This window comes from Microtus oregoni, unplaced genomic scaffold, assembly GCF_018167655.1.
Source record: "Microtus oregoni isolate MIOR12 unplaced genomic scaffold, Mior012 000100F_ref0000014, whole genome shotgun sequence".
NCBI classification, from domain to species: domain Eukaryota; kingdom Metazoa; phylum Chordata; class Mammalia; order Rodentia; family Cricetidae; genus Microtus; species Microtus oregoni.
The window spans coordinates 192,361-208,990 of record NW_024544713.1 but is presented as its reverse complement, the minus strand read 5'-3'; the positions used below and the strand labels follow the sequence as shown (position 1 = coordinate 208,990).

Genomic DNA, 16,630 nt, shown 5'->3' with positions numbered 1-16,630 from the left:
TCTCTAAGACCCATGACCTCACTAACCCTAGGTAGTTGACTACTGAAAGAGGAAGAATTAGTCTTTTGAATGAACGAGGCCTTTAACTGTTTATCATCTCCAGAATCATATACATACCAGCAACACTAAATTGATTCATCTAGTTACATTGGTATATTTAGGCATATTTATGTATATATGTAATAATAATTAAAGAAAATAGGACAAATTTGAGAGGGAGTGAGGGGATCGTAGGCATGGTTGTAGGAGGAACACATGGAAAAAGTTGGAGAGAGGAAAAGGAAGCAAGGAAATGCAATTATATTTTAGTTTGAAAACGTACTTTGGGCAGTAGTCGAGGCTGGGAAATTCTTGTGGAGGTCCGAGTGAAAGCCGGTGTGATTGGTTGCAACAGAAGGAATCATGGCTGCCAAAGAGTTTGAGTCCATTGTAAAGTTCGGCCTAACCTTAGCAGTTGCAGGAGGCGTGATGAACTCTGTCTTATATAATGTGGATGCTGGGCACAGAGCTGTAATCTTTGATGGATTCTGTGGAGTACAGGACAGTGTGGTAGGGGGAGGGACTCATTTTCTCATCTTTGACTGCCACTGGCAACCACAAAATGTACCAGTCATCACTGGTAGCAAAGATTTACAGAATGTCATCACACTACCCATCCTCTTCCAGCCGGTGGCCAGCCAGCTTCCTCATATCTACACCAGAATCGACTAGGATTATGATGAGCAGTGCTGCCTTCCATCACACCAGAGAGATCCTAAAGTCGGTCAGTAGCGGCTCGCTTTGAAGCTGGAGAATTGATCAGGCAGCGAGAGCTGGTCTCCAGGCAGGTGAGTGATGACCTCACAGAGAGAGCACCAACGTTTGGGCTCATCCTGGATGACGTGTCCTTGACATAGCTGACCTTCGGGAAGGAGTTCACAGAAGCAGTGGAAGCCAAACGGGTGGTTCAGCAGGAAGCAGAGGGGGGCAGATTTGTGTGGAAAAGGCTGGGCAGCAGACAAAGGCAGCCATCATCTTTGCTGAGGGTGACTCCAAGGCAGCAGAGCTGATCATTAATTCACTGGCCATGGCAGGTGATGGCCTGATTGAGCTGCGGAAGCTGGAAGCAGCTGAGGAACATTGCTTACCAGCTCTCCTGCTCTCGTAACATCACCTACCTGCCAGCGGGGCAGTCGATGCTCCTCCAGCTTCCCCAGTGAGGCCTCCCCAGCTTGCACCTTCTCGGGCCAACCAGGCCATGGCCTTGTTCATTCTTAATACACTTTCCTTCTGCCCTACCTCAGAAATTACTGTGAAATTTCATGATTGGCTTAATGTGAAGGAAATAAAAGCAAAATCACTTTTTAAAAAACGTTTTTCACTGTCATTGCAGTAACTCTTTCTTAGGAATTACTGAAAGAAACACATAGGTCTAAGTTGAAAGTGCATAAATATCTCTTCTGTTTCCCAAACTCATTAAAATGAAGTTGATCATTGGACATACATCCACTCCAACACACTGAATCTTTAGAGAACTCGGTTACTATTACTTGGGAGAAATGTTAAGTAAGCAATACTATTGAACTGCAGAGAAAGCTGGGTATCCACTTGCTCTAAGCAGACACAGGATGATCATATAGAATAACATGCTATAAAAGCCAGCCATAGTGGCAGCACCTTTAATCCCAGCACTTAGGGGCAGAGGGAGGTAGATCTCTATGAGTTTGAAGCCACCTGGTCTATATAATGAGTTCCAGGGCAACATCTTATGTTTTCAAGTATGTCTAGTATTCTCAAAGATGTTAGGAAGTAATCACTCCTACAAAACAAAAGTAGACCACTTAAAAGGAAAAAATAAAGAAAAAGCAAAGAAAGTTTATCTTTCAATAGAATATAAGATAACAGAAATTTATAAATAGAAAAGACAACTAACTGATCACAGGAGATGGCCAGTTTTTGCTACATTTCTATTGCTAGGAGTCTTAGCTGGAGTCATCCTTGTAGATCCCTGGAAGAATCCCTTGAACCAGGTTTTTACTTGTCCCCCAAATACACCACTGCCCATTAGTTTTTTTTTTTTTTTTTTTTTCAGTACTCTCCCCTTCCCCAAACCCATCCCCATCTGCCTTCAGTCCACTCACGAAATCTCTTCTATTTTTCCTTCCCTGGGATGTCCGGGCATCCTCCTATGAATATTCCTTGTTACCTAGTCTCTTTTGGTCTGTAGATTTTAGGATGGTTGTGACCAGATCGGTGCCTAGCCCAGTTATAATCAGAGCAGCTTTATCCAGTAACTAATTATAACAGATACAGACCCACAAGCACACTTTAGGCTCAGTTCCAGGAATCCTGCAATCTGAAAAAAAGGGATTATAGGAGCCAGAGCAGTTAAGGAGACCACAACAAGACTCACAGGATCAAGTAACCTGGGCTCATAAGGGCTCACAGAAACTGAACCAACAACCAGGAAGCCTACATGGAACTGACCTAGGCTTTCTGAGTATATGTTACAGGTATGTAGCTTGGTCTACTGTGGGACTCCTAACAGTGGAAGCAGGAGCTGTCTTTGTTGCTTACTGGATTTTGGGACCCTATTCCTCATACTGGGTTAATACAAGGGGACATTCTTAGTCTCATTGCAACTTGATATGTCATATTTTGTTGATATCCGTGGAAGGCCTGCCCTTTTCTGAATATAAAAAGAGGGGGAGAGAATGGAGAGAACAGAGCGGTTGGTGGGGAGGAACTGGGGGAGAGGAAGAAAAGGAAACAATGGCCAGACAACTGGACAATGTGCAGAGAGTGAGAAACTTAGGAGCATTCAGCTATGATTAAGATGCCTTTATTAAACCCATCCCTTAAAGGCTCAAGGACCTATGAAGAAGAAGAGACAGAAAGCTTTTAAAAGCCAGATGTAGAGGATAACTCCAAGACATCATCATCATCCAGTCACAGCAGGACTGGTGCGTATATGAACTCTTAGAGACTGTGGCAGTATACATAAGACACGACCAAGTTCAAAATCCTAACACAGATAAGGAAAAGTAGACACCAAGTTCTACCTTTTACCAAGAAGCTATTTGCAATTGCCTCCTACGGGGAAAGAGAAAATAAGGTTTCTTCCAGCACAGTGTCACTGAGTATATTGACAACACTCCAGGTCAGGTCCAATGCCCAGCTTATTGCCAATCTTACAGTTTTTGTTTAGCTTTCTTTCTTATCATGAACCGTGGGAGGCCAGCTCCTGAGATCTGCTCCGGGGTAATAAAAAGAAAGCCTCAAAGTAGCTGGACCTAGGAAAAATTCTTATCTGAGGGTTGCTAAGACTTTACTGTAAGAGGAGAAAATAAACAAGCACACATTTTCTGCTGATAATCTAAGAAAAAAGGAATTAGCACACACTTTCCTGATGGTAATCTTTTCTTTACTTCAACTTAAATAATGTCTTTCTCTTAACATACATCTCTCTCCTGCCCAGTTACATATATCTATATCTAGTTACAGCATCTCTTTACATATTTCTCTTTACAAACACAGCACTCCCACACCCACTCACTCACACTCATTCACTCTCATATAGACTTCTTTTGCATCATTCATTCATTCTTTGCTCACTCACTCTCACTTATCCATTCTCTCATACTTCCTTCATGCCTCTTCTACATCTCTCATACTTCTCTCTCATACTTCCTCATGCCTCTTCTTCATCTCTCCCACAGCAGCCTTCTATCAACACCGCTGCTCCCGCTCTGCTGCCTCTGAATTTTACATCTCTGCTTTTTGCCCTCTGTCTCTGCCCTCACAGTGAAACTCTGGACTTCTTCCACCTCTTCTTGAATACTGTACCCTATGAAACTTTTATTTTGTTTTATTTTATTCATTTATTAATATTTTATGTGTATTAATATTTTTGCCAACTTACATATCAATGAACCACTTGCTTATACTGGCCATAGATGCCAGGACAGAGAATCAATTTCCTCAGTACTGAAGTAACAGATTGTTGAGGGACACCATGTGGGTGCTAGAAACTAAACCCAGGCCTTCTGAAAGAGAGTTGAACCACTGAGTCATGTCTCCAAGTCTCCCCCCTCTCCTGTCTTTCTTTTTGCAATAACCCACTGAGCCCACTTAGTCCTGCTCTTACATTCATGGATGTGGAGCCATCCACCGGAGCATGGTCAACCTATCAGGAGGGTGATAACTTCAATAAATATGGGCCTCCTTAGCCCCTTCTCCATCCACGATGAATATTTGACTAGATTGATCTTGTTCATGCCTTTTGCATGCCAACATATTTGCTAGATCATGAGTCCAATGGTTCTTTTATGACCAGAAGATATCATTTTGCATCAGTCTTTCCATAACTGTATCTCTTAGAATCCTTCAAATTCCACTTTCATGGTAAAGCTTTGGAAGAAGATGTGATATTTATGAATGAAGACAGATATGTTTTCTCTTCATTCTGGCTAGCTGGATTTGTATTAATTGCCATCTACTGCAAAAAAAAGAAAAAAAATACTTTGATTTAAACTGAGAGTGACATTAATTTATGGGTAAAGGGATATTTAGACAGCAGTTTAATAGTATGTCTAAGTAAGCAAAATAATTGTAGGATGCTCTTCTACATGGCAAAAGAATTCCCAAGCCATGGGTCCTTTGGCCATTTTTTTTATAAATATCAGCCATATGTTTCTTATTAACAAAGAAACCTTTATTTAAGCCAGAAAAGAGGTTATAATTCTCATAATTTTTATGCCACTATTACAGTCATGGACATATTTTTCCAGGCCAGACATTACTGTAGATCAAAAGTTTCACAGGAGGGTTAGACTGTTCTTGACTTTAGCATAGCTAAAGTACTATGAAAGCTAGTCAAAAGAAAGCAAGCTTCCAAGACAGTACCAGTTTGATTGTTCCATACAGTGTTATCAGAGCATGTGGTTTCTTTAACTATAGGGTATGACCTCCAGGCACTGGTGGGCAACAGCAAGAAATGGTAATGCCTTGTATTGTTTTGAAAAGGGTTTCTCTATCCCTCTAGCCAAGAACTAAATGGAGACTATCCTACATGTGGTACTGATCTTTCAGGTTGACAGTCTCTGGTTTCTTGAAAATGCATTATTCCTTATGGTATATATTTCTCAAATATTTTTCCACTCTGTAGCCTGAGTCTACAGTCAATTGCTTTTACTGTACTATGTCTATACTGTAAAGTATCCTTTACAGTACAAATGTCTGTTAATAAGGTCTCATTGGTTAATTGTTGGTCCTTTTTTAATTTGTGGTCAGGATCCTTTTCAGAAAGTCCTTACTGAGCCTGTTTCCTGAAGTACACTCACTATTTTCTCTTCTAGAAGTTTTAGAATTTCATTTCTAACCTTGAGTTCCTTGATCTATTTATAATTGATGTTTGTATACTGTGAGAGACAAAGATCAAGTCTTATTCTTAACATGCAGATATTCAGTTTGGCCTGCGTCATTTGTTGAAGATGTCTTTCCTTCACTATGTGTTTTAGGTTTCATTTTTAACTTCAAGGGACTATAGGTGAATATACTTTTATTTAGATCTTCAGTCCTATTCCACTGATCAATGTGTCTACTTCTGTACCAACACATACTGTTTTTACAACTACTAAACTTCAAAATCAGGAATAGTGATACCTCCAAAAGCTTATATTATTTAGAATAGTTTTGGTCATCAATGTGAATTTTAAGATGATTAGTTTTCAATTTATGAGGTATAGTATGTTGAAATTATAGTAGGGATTACATCAAATCTGTAGACTATTTTATTAGGACAGTCATTTAAAAAATTAATCCTACCAATCCAGGATCTTGGGTATTTCTCTATTTTCTGATGTCTTCTTCTGTTACTTTCTTCAGTATTTGAAACATTTCATTACATAGGAATTTCACCTACTTGACTAAGTTTATTCCAATGAACCCTTTAAACTACCATGAAAAGTATTGATTCCCCCAGTTTCTTTCTCTTTGATATGCAAATTGGCTACCAGGTTTTGGTATGTTAATTTTGTCTTGCCACTTCATTGAAAGTGTTTACCAGCTTTAGGACTTTTTAATTTAGATTTTGGGATCTCCATTATAAAGAACTCTATAACCTGAAAACAGGGATATTTTGACTTTTTCATTTCTATTGCATTTTTTAAATTTTATTCTCTTGTGTAGAGTTTTAGCTAAGATTTCAAGTGTGGTATTGATATTGTATACTATACACTATTATTTCAGATCATAGTGGAATGGTGACTATAGGTCTGTCATATATATTCTTTATTTTGTTGAGATATGTTCCTTTCATACCTATTCTCTCCATTGCTTTTAATGTGAAGTTATGTAGAAATCTGCCAAAGACCTTTTCTCCATTGACACAGCTTATGGTTTCTGGCCTGAGTCCATTTAAATAGTGAATTATATTTACTGATTTGCATATATGGATCCATCTCTGCATCTCTTAAATTAAGCCTACTTCATAATATTTTTGATCTGCTTGAATTTGGTTTGCAAATATTTATTGAGAATTTTACACCCTTCATCATTAGGAAGATTGGCCTATACTTCTTCTATTTTATGTTAAATCCTTATCTACTTTTGGTATAAGGATAATACTTGGTTCAGGACCCTATCACTGCAGATGCCACATAATTAGAACATAAGACCCAGATGACTCAAGCTGGCTCTGACCTGAATGCCTCTTTCCTGCAGTCTAGCTTTCTTGGTTCTAAAAATAAAAACAAAGAACAACAAAAAAAAAGTACAATGGTCTAGCATCTTCAATTTCTTTATTACTTCCTTGACTCAGTGTCAATTCAGTTGACAGTTGTTCAATTTCCACGAGTTTATAGGCTTTCTGTAGTTTCTGTTCTGATTGAACTCCAAATTTAATCCATGATAATCTGATGAGATAAAGTAAGTTATTATATAGTTTTGTTTCTATTGATACTTGCTTTGTGAGCAAGTAAAAATAAGGCATATTCTTTTATTCTGTGTGAAATGTTCTCTCAATATCTGTTAAGTCCGTTTGAGCACTTGAGTCATAATGCCTGCTAGTTTCCTTATTTCTCCAAGAAGAGTCCCAGCAATGGTCCAGCATCCATAGTGTAGAGTGTAGCAGGAATCAGAAGCCTCAAACCAGATCAATGACTCATTGCAATGAACACTTACAAGTAAAGATAGATATCTGAACTAAAGGCATACTGTATGACTCACTGGGCCACACTAAGGCTTCTATGCTGAGCTTTGTTTAACTTTTTTGTTTTAGTTATTGTTTCCTTGTTTTGGGTTTTGTTTTTCAGTTTGTTTTATTTTGCTTTGTTTTGGTTTATTTTAAACTTTTGTTTCAGGGCATTTTCAAGGGCAGAGGACAGAATCTTGAGATTCTGTCTCCCTGGAGTTTGCCTTTGCTCCTCTCCCCACCATGCTGTCTCAGTCTACCTGAGAGTACTGCATTTATTAAACACAGGCATTTTTATTTGGTCTAGTCTGGCCTAATTGGAGTTATTTGTGCCAGAGGAGTGGCTTTCTTAAGATTAAACCAAACAGTGATAATAGATTCTTTTTTCACTTGCTTCTGGAAACTTGCTGGATTTCTAGTACCACACATGATTTCCCTCCTGTAGAATGAGTCTTCAGTTTAATTCAATGAAAATGAATCCACAACAGATCCAAACTTATGAGACACTGAAAGCAGTGCTAAAAGCAAAGTTCATAGCACTAAGTACCTATATAAAGAATTTGGAGAAATTTCACACTAGTGACTCAACAGTACACTTAAAAACTCTAGTCAAAAAGAAGCAAACATACCCAAGAGGAGTAAATGACAGAAAATAACCAAGCTAAGGGTAGAAATCAAAGAGAACATTGTAAGGAATCAATAAAGTGGAGTTGGTTCTTTGAGAAAATTAACAAGATAGACAAACCATTATCGAAACTAACTAAAAGACACAGAAAGAATATCCAAATAAACAAAACCAGAAAGAAAAAGTGGGTCATAGCAACAAACACAGAGGAAATCCAGAGACTAATTAGGTCATACTTTTTTTAACCTGAACTCAACAAAAATGGAATATCTAAAAGAAATGGAAAAAAGTTCTTGATAGGTATCATATACAAAAATTACATCAAGACCAGATAAACAATTTCAAGATACTTATAATCCCTAAGAAAATAGAAGCAGTCACTAAAAGTCTTCAAACCAGCCAGGCAGTGGTGGTGCAGGCTTTTAATCCCAGCATTGGCGAGTCAGAGGCAGGCAGATCTCTGTGAGTTCAAGGCCAGCCTGGACTACAAGAGCTAGTTCCAGGACAGGCTCCAAAGCCACAGAGAAATCCTATCTCAAAAAACCAAGTAAAATAAAATAAAATAAAGTCTTCAAACCAATAAATAAATAAATAAAATCCCAGGGCCAGATGGTTTCAGTGCAGAGTTCTATCAGATTGCCAAAGAACTAATAACAATACTCCTCGCCGGGCGGTGGTGGCGCACGCCTTTAATCCCAGCACTCGGGAGGCAGAGGTAGGCGGATCTCTGTGAGTTCCAGACCAGCCTGGTCTACAGAGCTAGTTCCAGGAGAGGCTCCAAAACCACAGAGAAACCCTGTCTCGAAAAAAAAAAATACTCCTCAAATTCTTCCACACAATAGAAATTGAAGAACCGTTACAAAATTCTTTTCATGAGACTCCAGTTACCCTGATACGCAAACCACAGGAAGACTCAATATAAAGAGAATACAAACCAATTTCTCTCATGAACACTGTTGTAAAAATAATAAAATACTTGCAAACAAAGTTAAAACACACACAAAAATGATCATCTGCCATAATCAAATAAGGTTAATCCCAGAGATACAGGGATGGTTCTATGTAAGAAAATCTGTAAGTATAATCTACCATATAAACAAACAAACAAAAAAAACATGATCATCTCATTAGATGCTGAAAAATCTTTTAACAAAATCCAATACCCTTCATAATAAAGGTCTTAGAAAGATCAGGAATACAAAGAACATACTTAAACATAATGAAAGCAATATATAGAAAAGCAACAGCCAGCATCAAATTAAATAGAGAGAAACTCAAAGCGATTCCACTAAAATCAGAAACAAGATAAGGTTGTCCACTCTCTCCATGTCTATTCAATATAGCATTTGCAGTTCTAGCTAGAGTAGACAGAAAAATGAGATGGGGAATATGAATTAGAAAGGAAGAAGTCAATGTATCACTATTTGTTTATAATATGATAGTATACTCAAGTGACCCCAAAAATTCTACCAGGGAACACTCAAAGCTGAAAAACACCTTCGTAGTGTGGCTGGATACAATATCCCCCCCCCCCCCCCCAATCAGTATCCTCCCTATATACAAAGAATGAACTAGCTAAAAAGAAATCAGGGAAACAACACTCTTCGCAATAGCCCTAATTTCTTTCTTTAAAGACTTAAAGTTCATGTCAAACAGGTCATTCACCTGCTTAGATAGCATTACCCGAAGATAATTTATTATTATGCAGAAATATCATTCTTGGAGGCAGTAAAATGAGAGATTCTGTTTTTATATTCAATATGCTAGTTTGTGTCTTTTTATGAGAGAATATTCAGAGTTATTATTCAAGTGTATATTGCTTCTTATATTGATTTTCTAGTGTTTGGAGACTCTTAGGTCCTCTTTTCTATAACAAGTATCTAAGCATCATTTATGTTTTCCTCCATTAGCCACTGAGTTTTTCTGTCATTCTCTTCAGAGTAAAGAATTCTTTTAACCTTCTTTTGTTGTGGAATGTTTTTGTTTTACAATTCACTTAAGACACATAGTTTGGGTAAGTTTATTAGACTAGGTTAGCAGTTTTGTCCTTCAGAACTTGAATTACGCCAATTCAAACGCATCTTTCTTTTAATACTTTGAAATTATAGTTGAAAAGCCAATTGTTATTCAAATATACCAGCCTTTCCATTTGACTTTACCCTTCTCTCTTGTAGCTTTTATTATACCTTCTTTGTTTTGTAATTTCAGTGATTAACTGTAATACAATGTAGGTTGTTTCTTTTCCAGTCCTTTTGCTATTTTGTGTACCTCTTGTTTTGTATGAGATTTCTATTTCTACATTTAGGAAATTTTCTTCAATTTTTCATTTACTTATAGACAATTGATAATTTTTTAGAGAAACAGAGGTAGAGGTATTTGCTTGAGTGGTGCAACCATTTATAAGTTGCTCATGATCATGTAAATAACCACTTATCCATGTTGCTGAAGTAGTCCTAATTAAACTCAGGTTCACCATGAAAGATGAGTTGAATCATTGCTTTGCAGTCATTATTTTACTATAATTTTTCACTAGGTTTGGGTCCCTTTGAGATTCCCTCTTTCTCTTTATTATACCTGATATAATCATTATTCAGGTGTTCTTTAGGCAGCCAGATGGTTGAGGTTTCCTGGATGAAACTTCCCTGTTATTTCTAGGAAATGCAATCTCACATCAGAATTTCTTGTTCTTTGGTTCTTATAATCTTTGTGTTCCTGCTTCCTTAATGTTCCCTGAGCTACAGGTACATAATTTGTGTTCCATATCTGTTCATTGGGTCAGGCATCAACAAAATAGATTGATCTCTGTATTATGACCTGTTATGGCTTTCTGTAGTTGTATATATTTTTTATGAAGTTTCTTTGAGGTGGGGTGAGATCTACACTTATCTGTGTATATAAGGATATGTTTTAGAATACAGTTAGGAATTATGGTGATCTAGTAAAGTAACAATAATTGGTTCTCTCCTAAAACCTGTTACTTACTCTGGGTAGTGTCTTTTAATTTGCTTCATTTTTAATTAAACAAAATTACAGCATTCGCCTCTCTATAAAGGTTTGGATGAGAAATTCCTCCATATGCTCATATATTGCATGTTTAGTTACCAGTTAATGGACTATTTGGCAGGATTAGTAGGTGTGGTCCTGTCGGAGTTGCTGTATCTTGTTGGAGGAGATGTGTTACTTGTGTGGTTTCAAAAGCCCATGCCAGCTCCCTTTACTCACATGATCTTCTTCTTGTTCTCGCTCTGCCTTCTGCCTGCAGATCAGGATACAAAGCTCTCAGCTACTGCTCTAGCACTACTCCTGCCTACTTACTGCCATGATGATAATGTACTAACCCTCAGAAGCTATAAGTAAGCCACTAATTAAATTCTTTCTTTTATAAGATTTTCCTTGTTTGTTGTCTCTACAGAGCAATATAATACTAAGACGACCCCTATTCACTCTACAAGCCCTCTCATGTTCCTCTTAAATTCAGGGCTCTCTTTTCTTTCTTTATATATCACATATATCAATAGATAATATTTAATATTCACGTAAAATTACATGTGATATGTAACTATATATATATGTGTATGCATACACAGTCATATATGTACATTTTTAAATGAAGTTAGATCACTTATGATGATAATGCTCCTCTGAAGACAGATAATCTAAATAACACCCCAGTACCAGACTTGAGACTCCAGATTTCCAGTTTTTCAGTCTTCCAGATTCTGTAGCTGTGCGAGTGCCTAACATTATTGCAGCCAACAGCAAAATGTCCTATCTTACAGTAGACAAAGTTCATGGGTCTAAAGTTAGAAGTTTGATGGGAATTCGTCAAGTGGATTCTCAGTACTTGAAGAGGAGCTGATGGAGCGATAGAATAGTTGTATTCTTTTTGTTTCCTCAGCCATAATCAGATACCTTATCCAGCGTAGGTTTTAAGCTATAAATGTCTGAATTTTCTGTTTTATGGTATTTTTATCAATGGATCTTTTTCTCAGTATTTCTTTTCCTATACCGTATAGACTAATGACAAAATAATATAGTAGAATAAGAATCATGGTATAGAAAATCTGCATCTAAATCTTCAGGAATTTTGGATATATAATAAAAAAGTGAGTCTCTAGGTTTAAAAAATAAAAAAAAAACATATTTTATAAAAAATGAAAGAAAAGTAATCTGGCATGTAAAATTCCACAAGGAACACTGGATGCCAGAATGCATTGACATGACATATTTCATTGATTCTGGGACTAAGAATATTAATACTAAAGGACAAGGACAGAATAAAGTTTTCAAATAAGGACACGGATGTAGGTGGGCCTTCTGTCTATGTGTTACTTTCATTGGTTAATAAAGAGACTGCCTTGGCCTTTTGATAGGGCAGAAAATTAGGTGGGTGGAGTAGACAGATCAGGATGCTGGGAAGAAGGGAAGTGAGGCAGATGCCATGGAACCAGCCGCCAGGTCAGACATGCTGAATCTTTCCAGGTAAGTCACTACCTCATGCTGCTACACGGATTATTAGAAATGGGTTAATCAATATTTGAGAGTTAGACCATAACAAGCTAGAAATAATGGGCCAGGCAGTGTTTAAAAGAATACAGTTTCCGTGTTATTATTTCTGGAGCTAAGCTAGCCGTTCGGGAGCCGGGCAGGACGAAAAGCAGACCTGCTCGCCTCATCACTACAGAAATGTGAGTTCCCAGGGAGTAAAGAATTAATTAAGTATAAAAATCAAACCATAAAGAAAACTTGAATGTAAGAAATAATGATTGACACCAATGCCAGAAAAAAAAAAAAAACAATACTAAGCTTCAGTAATAACAGTGAAGTATAAGTCTTCCATAATTATATAATGAAAGTGCTAGGAAATAAATGAAGCTATTTCGTTTTAAATTTTTATAGAAAATGTAAATTTAAATGTACCATAAACAAATATAATTAACCTTCATATGTAAATTTAAATCTAATAGGATGAAAAGAACAGAATTATTGATTAATTAAAGTAAATGAAAAGAAATAGAATACTTGTAGGGACAAGTGTTTTCTATTACATAAAAAAAAACTTGATCACAGTGAAAAATCTTTTTGATGTATTTTTGAATTTGGTTTGCAAATATTTTATTTCTTCTGATTTTTGAAATTATAATTATACTATTTTCCCTTTTATTTTCTCATCTCCAAACTCAGGCCATATGGATGTGTAAATGTATATATACATTCCTAAATATAGAAATAAATTTACTATCTATATAATGTTATTTTTGTGTATTTTTTCAGGGCTGAGCATTTGATATTGGCTAACCAATTGATGTGCTCTTTCCTAGGGAAAACTATTTCTCCTACTCTCAGAATGTCTTAATTCCCTCTAGTTTTTCCTCTAGGATTGAGATCTCTTGTGCTTTCCCAAGTCTACATTAGCATGTATATTGTTGTTGTCCTTGTTCAACACATACTAAGGCAGTCATGTTGGGAGAATTTTATGGGTGTAGCTTCTGCCATTCCTAGGAAATGCAATTCTCCTAGCATAGTTCCTGATTTTCTCTCTCTTACAGTCTTGCCTCTTCTATAATCTTCCCTGGATTGTAGGGGTGGGAGCTGTTCCATAGATATATCCATTGGAACTGGGCCCTAGATCTCTGCATTAAAATTGGTAGTGGTTTTACGCAATGATTTCCTTCTTATGCAAAGTTTACCTGTTGAGTGGTGAGGACTACACTTATCTGTGGATATGAGAACATATAGTTACAATGGAGTAGGGAATACACTGCTTTAGTAAAGTGGTAGTCATACATTTTCTCCAAGTTCCATGGCTTTGCTAGTTCTGAGTAGCTGGCTAGATTTCCAATAACAGACACAGTCTCCACTTGTTGATAAGGCCTTAAGTATAATTAGAAAGCTATTGGTTATTGCCAAGATGTACATATCATGCCTGTAACTTTAGGGTTATCTTGTCATGCTTGTTTTTGTTGTGGTTCTTAGGCATCATAGCTGGGTAGGACTGCTGGTTGCTTCTCTCCTTTGAATCTTGCATGTCACTTTTGCTACCATAAAAGAGAGTCCTTAGGGATAAAGCTTTCGCGTCAGTTCCAGCTCAGGGTCTTCTGGCTGCACTTTCCCTCCTGTAACTACTCATAGTCTCTCCCACCATCTCTCCTTTCACCTAATACCAAACTCCCTCCATCACCCCCAGAAAAGATCAGGCCTCCAAGGGACATCAACCAAACATGGCATAACAAGCTACGATAAGATCAGGTATATACTCCTATATCTTATGTGTATAAGACAACTCAGTAGAAGTAAAAGGGTCCCAAAGGGAGGCAAAAGAGTCAGCAACTTCACTTGCTTCCACTGTTGAGAATCCCACAAGAACACCGAGCCACTTAGCCATAACATATATGCAGAGGACTATCATAGACTATTAGTTTAAAATGTGTTACATTCATTTATGCTATGGAATATTTATTTAGTGATGCAAAAAATGTGTTGCATTCTTTTATGTTGCATTTGTTTAACTCTATAAATGTGCGTTACTCTGCCTGCCTAAAACACCTAATCAGTCTAATAAAGAGCTGAACAGCCAATAGCCAGGTAAGAGAGAGAAATAAGTGCAGCTGTCCGTCAAAGAGAATTAATAGGAGGAGAAACCTAAGGGAAGAGAGTGAGGAGAGAAGAATGAGAAAAGGAGGAGAGGAAGATCCAGAGTCCAGCCACCTAACCACTCAGTCAGATGTGGAGTAAGAAGACATAAAAAAAAAGATGTATAGAATAAAGAAAGGTAAAAATCCCAGAGGCAAAAGGTAGTTAAAGAGAAACAGAGTAATTAAGTTAGAAAAGTTGGCTAGAAGCAAGCCAAGATAAGGCCGAGCGTTCATAAGAACATGTCAATAAGTCTCCTTGTATTCATTTGGGAGTTGGGTGACAGGACCCAAAAGATAAAAAGAAAGCAACCACAGATCTAGGTCAGATTTCTACAGACTCCCTAATCTCTGAGAGCCCCCATGAGTACAGTCAAATGATTCTGTAGGCTCTGTTTTCATTGTGTCCCTGACTCCTCTGTTTCCTTTGATTCATTTGTCTCCCTCCTCCACGTGACTCTTGGAGTTCTGTCTAATGTTTGGCTATGAGACAGTGCATCTGCTCCTGTAAGTTCCTGGATGAAGTCTGGTCTCTTTGATGAGGTTCTGCTAGGCTCCTGTCCCAGAATGCTCTCCGTATAAGACAAGCTGTAGGATAAAGATTTTGTGGCTGGGTTGGTATCAAAATCTCTCCTCTTGAGGCCTTCAGGCTCTGTGTCCCCATTACTAGGAGGTTTTCCTAGGGCTGCTCTAAGATTCCATGGAATTTCCCTTATGCTAGGTTTTCACCTGGCCCAGAAATGCACCTCAATACTAGTCATTCTCCAAGTATTTAATCCCTCCCCAATTGATGTTTATTGTTCACAATCTCACCTGCCTCCAGTCCACCAATAAAGAAATATATTGTATTTCCCCTTCCCAGGGACTTCCTTCCATCCCTGTTTAAGACCATTTATTACCTAGCCTCTCTGGATCTGTGTAACATAGCATTATTATCCATTGCTTTACAGCTAATATCCACTTATATGTAAGTGAGTACATACCATGCTTGCCTTTCTGGATCTGGCTTACCTCACTTGGGATGATTGTATTCAAGTTCCCTTCCTTTGCCTGCCAAATTTCATGAAGGCATTGTTTTTGACAGCTTAGTAAATACTCCACTGTATAAATGTATCACATTTTCTTAATCCGTTCTTCAGTTGAGGGACAGCCAGGTTGTTTCCAGTTCCTGGCTATTATGAATAGAACTGCAATGAACACAGTTGACCAAGTGTCATTGTGATAGGATGAAGTATCCTCTGGGTATATGCTCAAGAGTGAAACAGCTGGGTCTTATGGCAGCTTGATTCCCAATTTTCTGAAAAACCATTATGTTGCTTTCCAAACTGGCTGTACAAATTTGCACTCCCACCAGCAGTGGAGAGGTGTTCTCCTTGCTCTACATCTCCAACACTATGAGCTGGCACTTGTATTTTTCATCTTAGCCATTCTGACAGGTATAAGATGGAATCTCAAAATAGTTTTGATTTGCATTTCCCTGATGGTTAAGGATTCCGAACACTGCTTTAAGTGTTTTCGGGCCATTTGAGATTCCTCTGTTGAGAGTTCTCTGTTTAGATCTGTACCCCATTTTTAATGTGATTAGTTTGTTGATATCTAGTTTCTTAAGCTCTTCCTATATTTTGGATATTAGCCCTCTGTCAGATGTGGAATTGGTGAAAATATTTTTCCATTCTTTCAGTTGTCTTTTTTTCCTATTGACAGTATCCATTAACTTACAGAAGATTTTTATTTTCATGAGGTCCCATTTATTAATTAGTTGGATTTATTGACTGTGCTATTGTTGTTCTGTTGAAATTATCTCCTGTGCCAATGAATTTAAGGTCATTCCCACTTTCTCCTCTATCAGGTTCAGTGTATCTAGTTTTATGTTGAAGTCATTTTTTCTTGATTTTTCGTTTTTATTCATTTTATATACCAACCACAGTTTCCCTTCCCTCCCCTACTCCCACCTCACCCCAACTTCCCCCCACACCTACTCCATGGAGAGGATAAGGCCTCTTTCATGGGGAGTCAACTAAGCCTGGTATATCAAGTTGAGGAAGGACCAACTCCCTCCCACTGCATCAAGGCTGAGCAATGTATCCCACCATAGGGAATGTGCTCCAAAAAGCCAATTTATGTACCAGGGATAAATCCTGGTCCCACTGCCAGGGATCCCACAAATAAACCAAGTCACACAATTGTCAATTCACATTCATA

The 16,630-nt window shown here is 37.7% G+C and overlaps 1 pseudogene; it reads left to right on the top strand.

The window, feature by feature from the left end:
• The first annotated feature begins 402 nt into the window (after positions 1-402).
• Positions 403-1,199, top strand: LOC121443145 (annotated as a pseudogene).
• Positions 1,200-16,630: the final 15,431 nt, after the last annotated feature.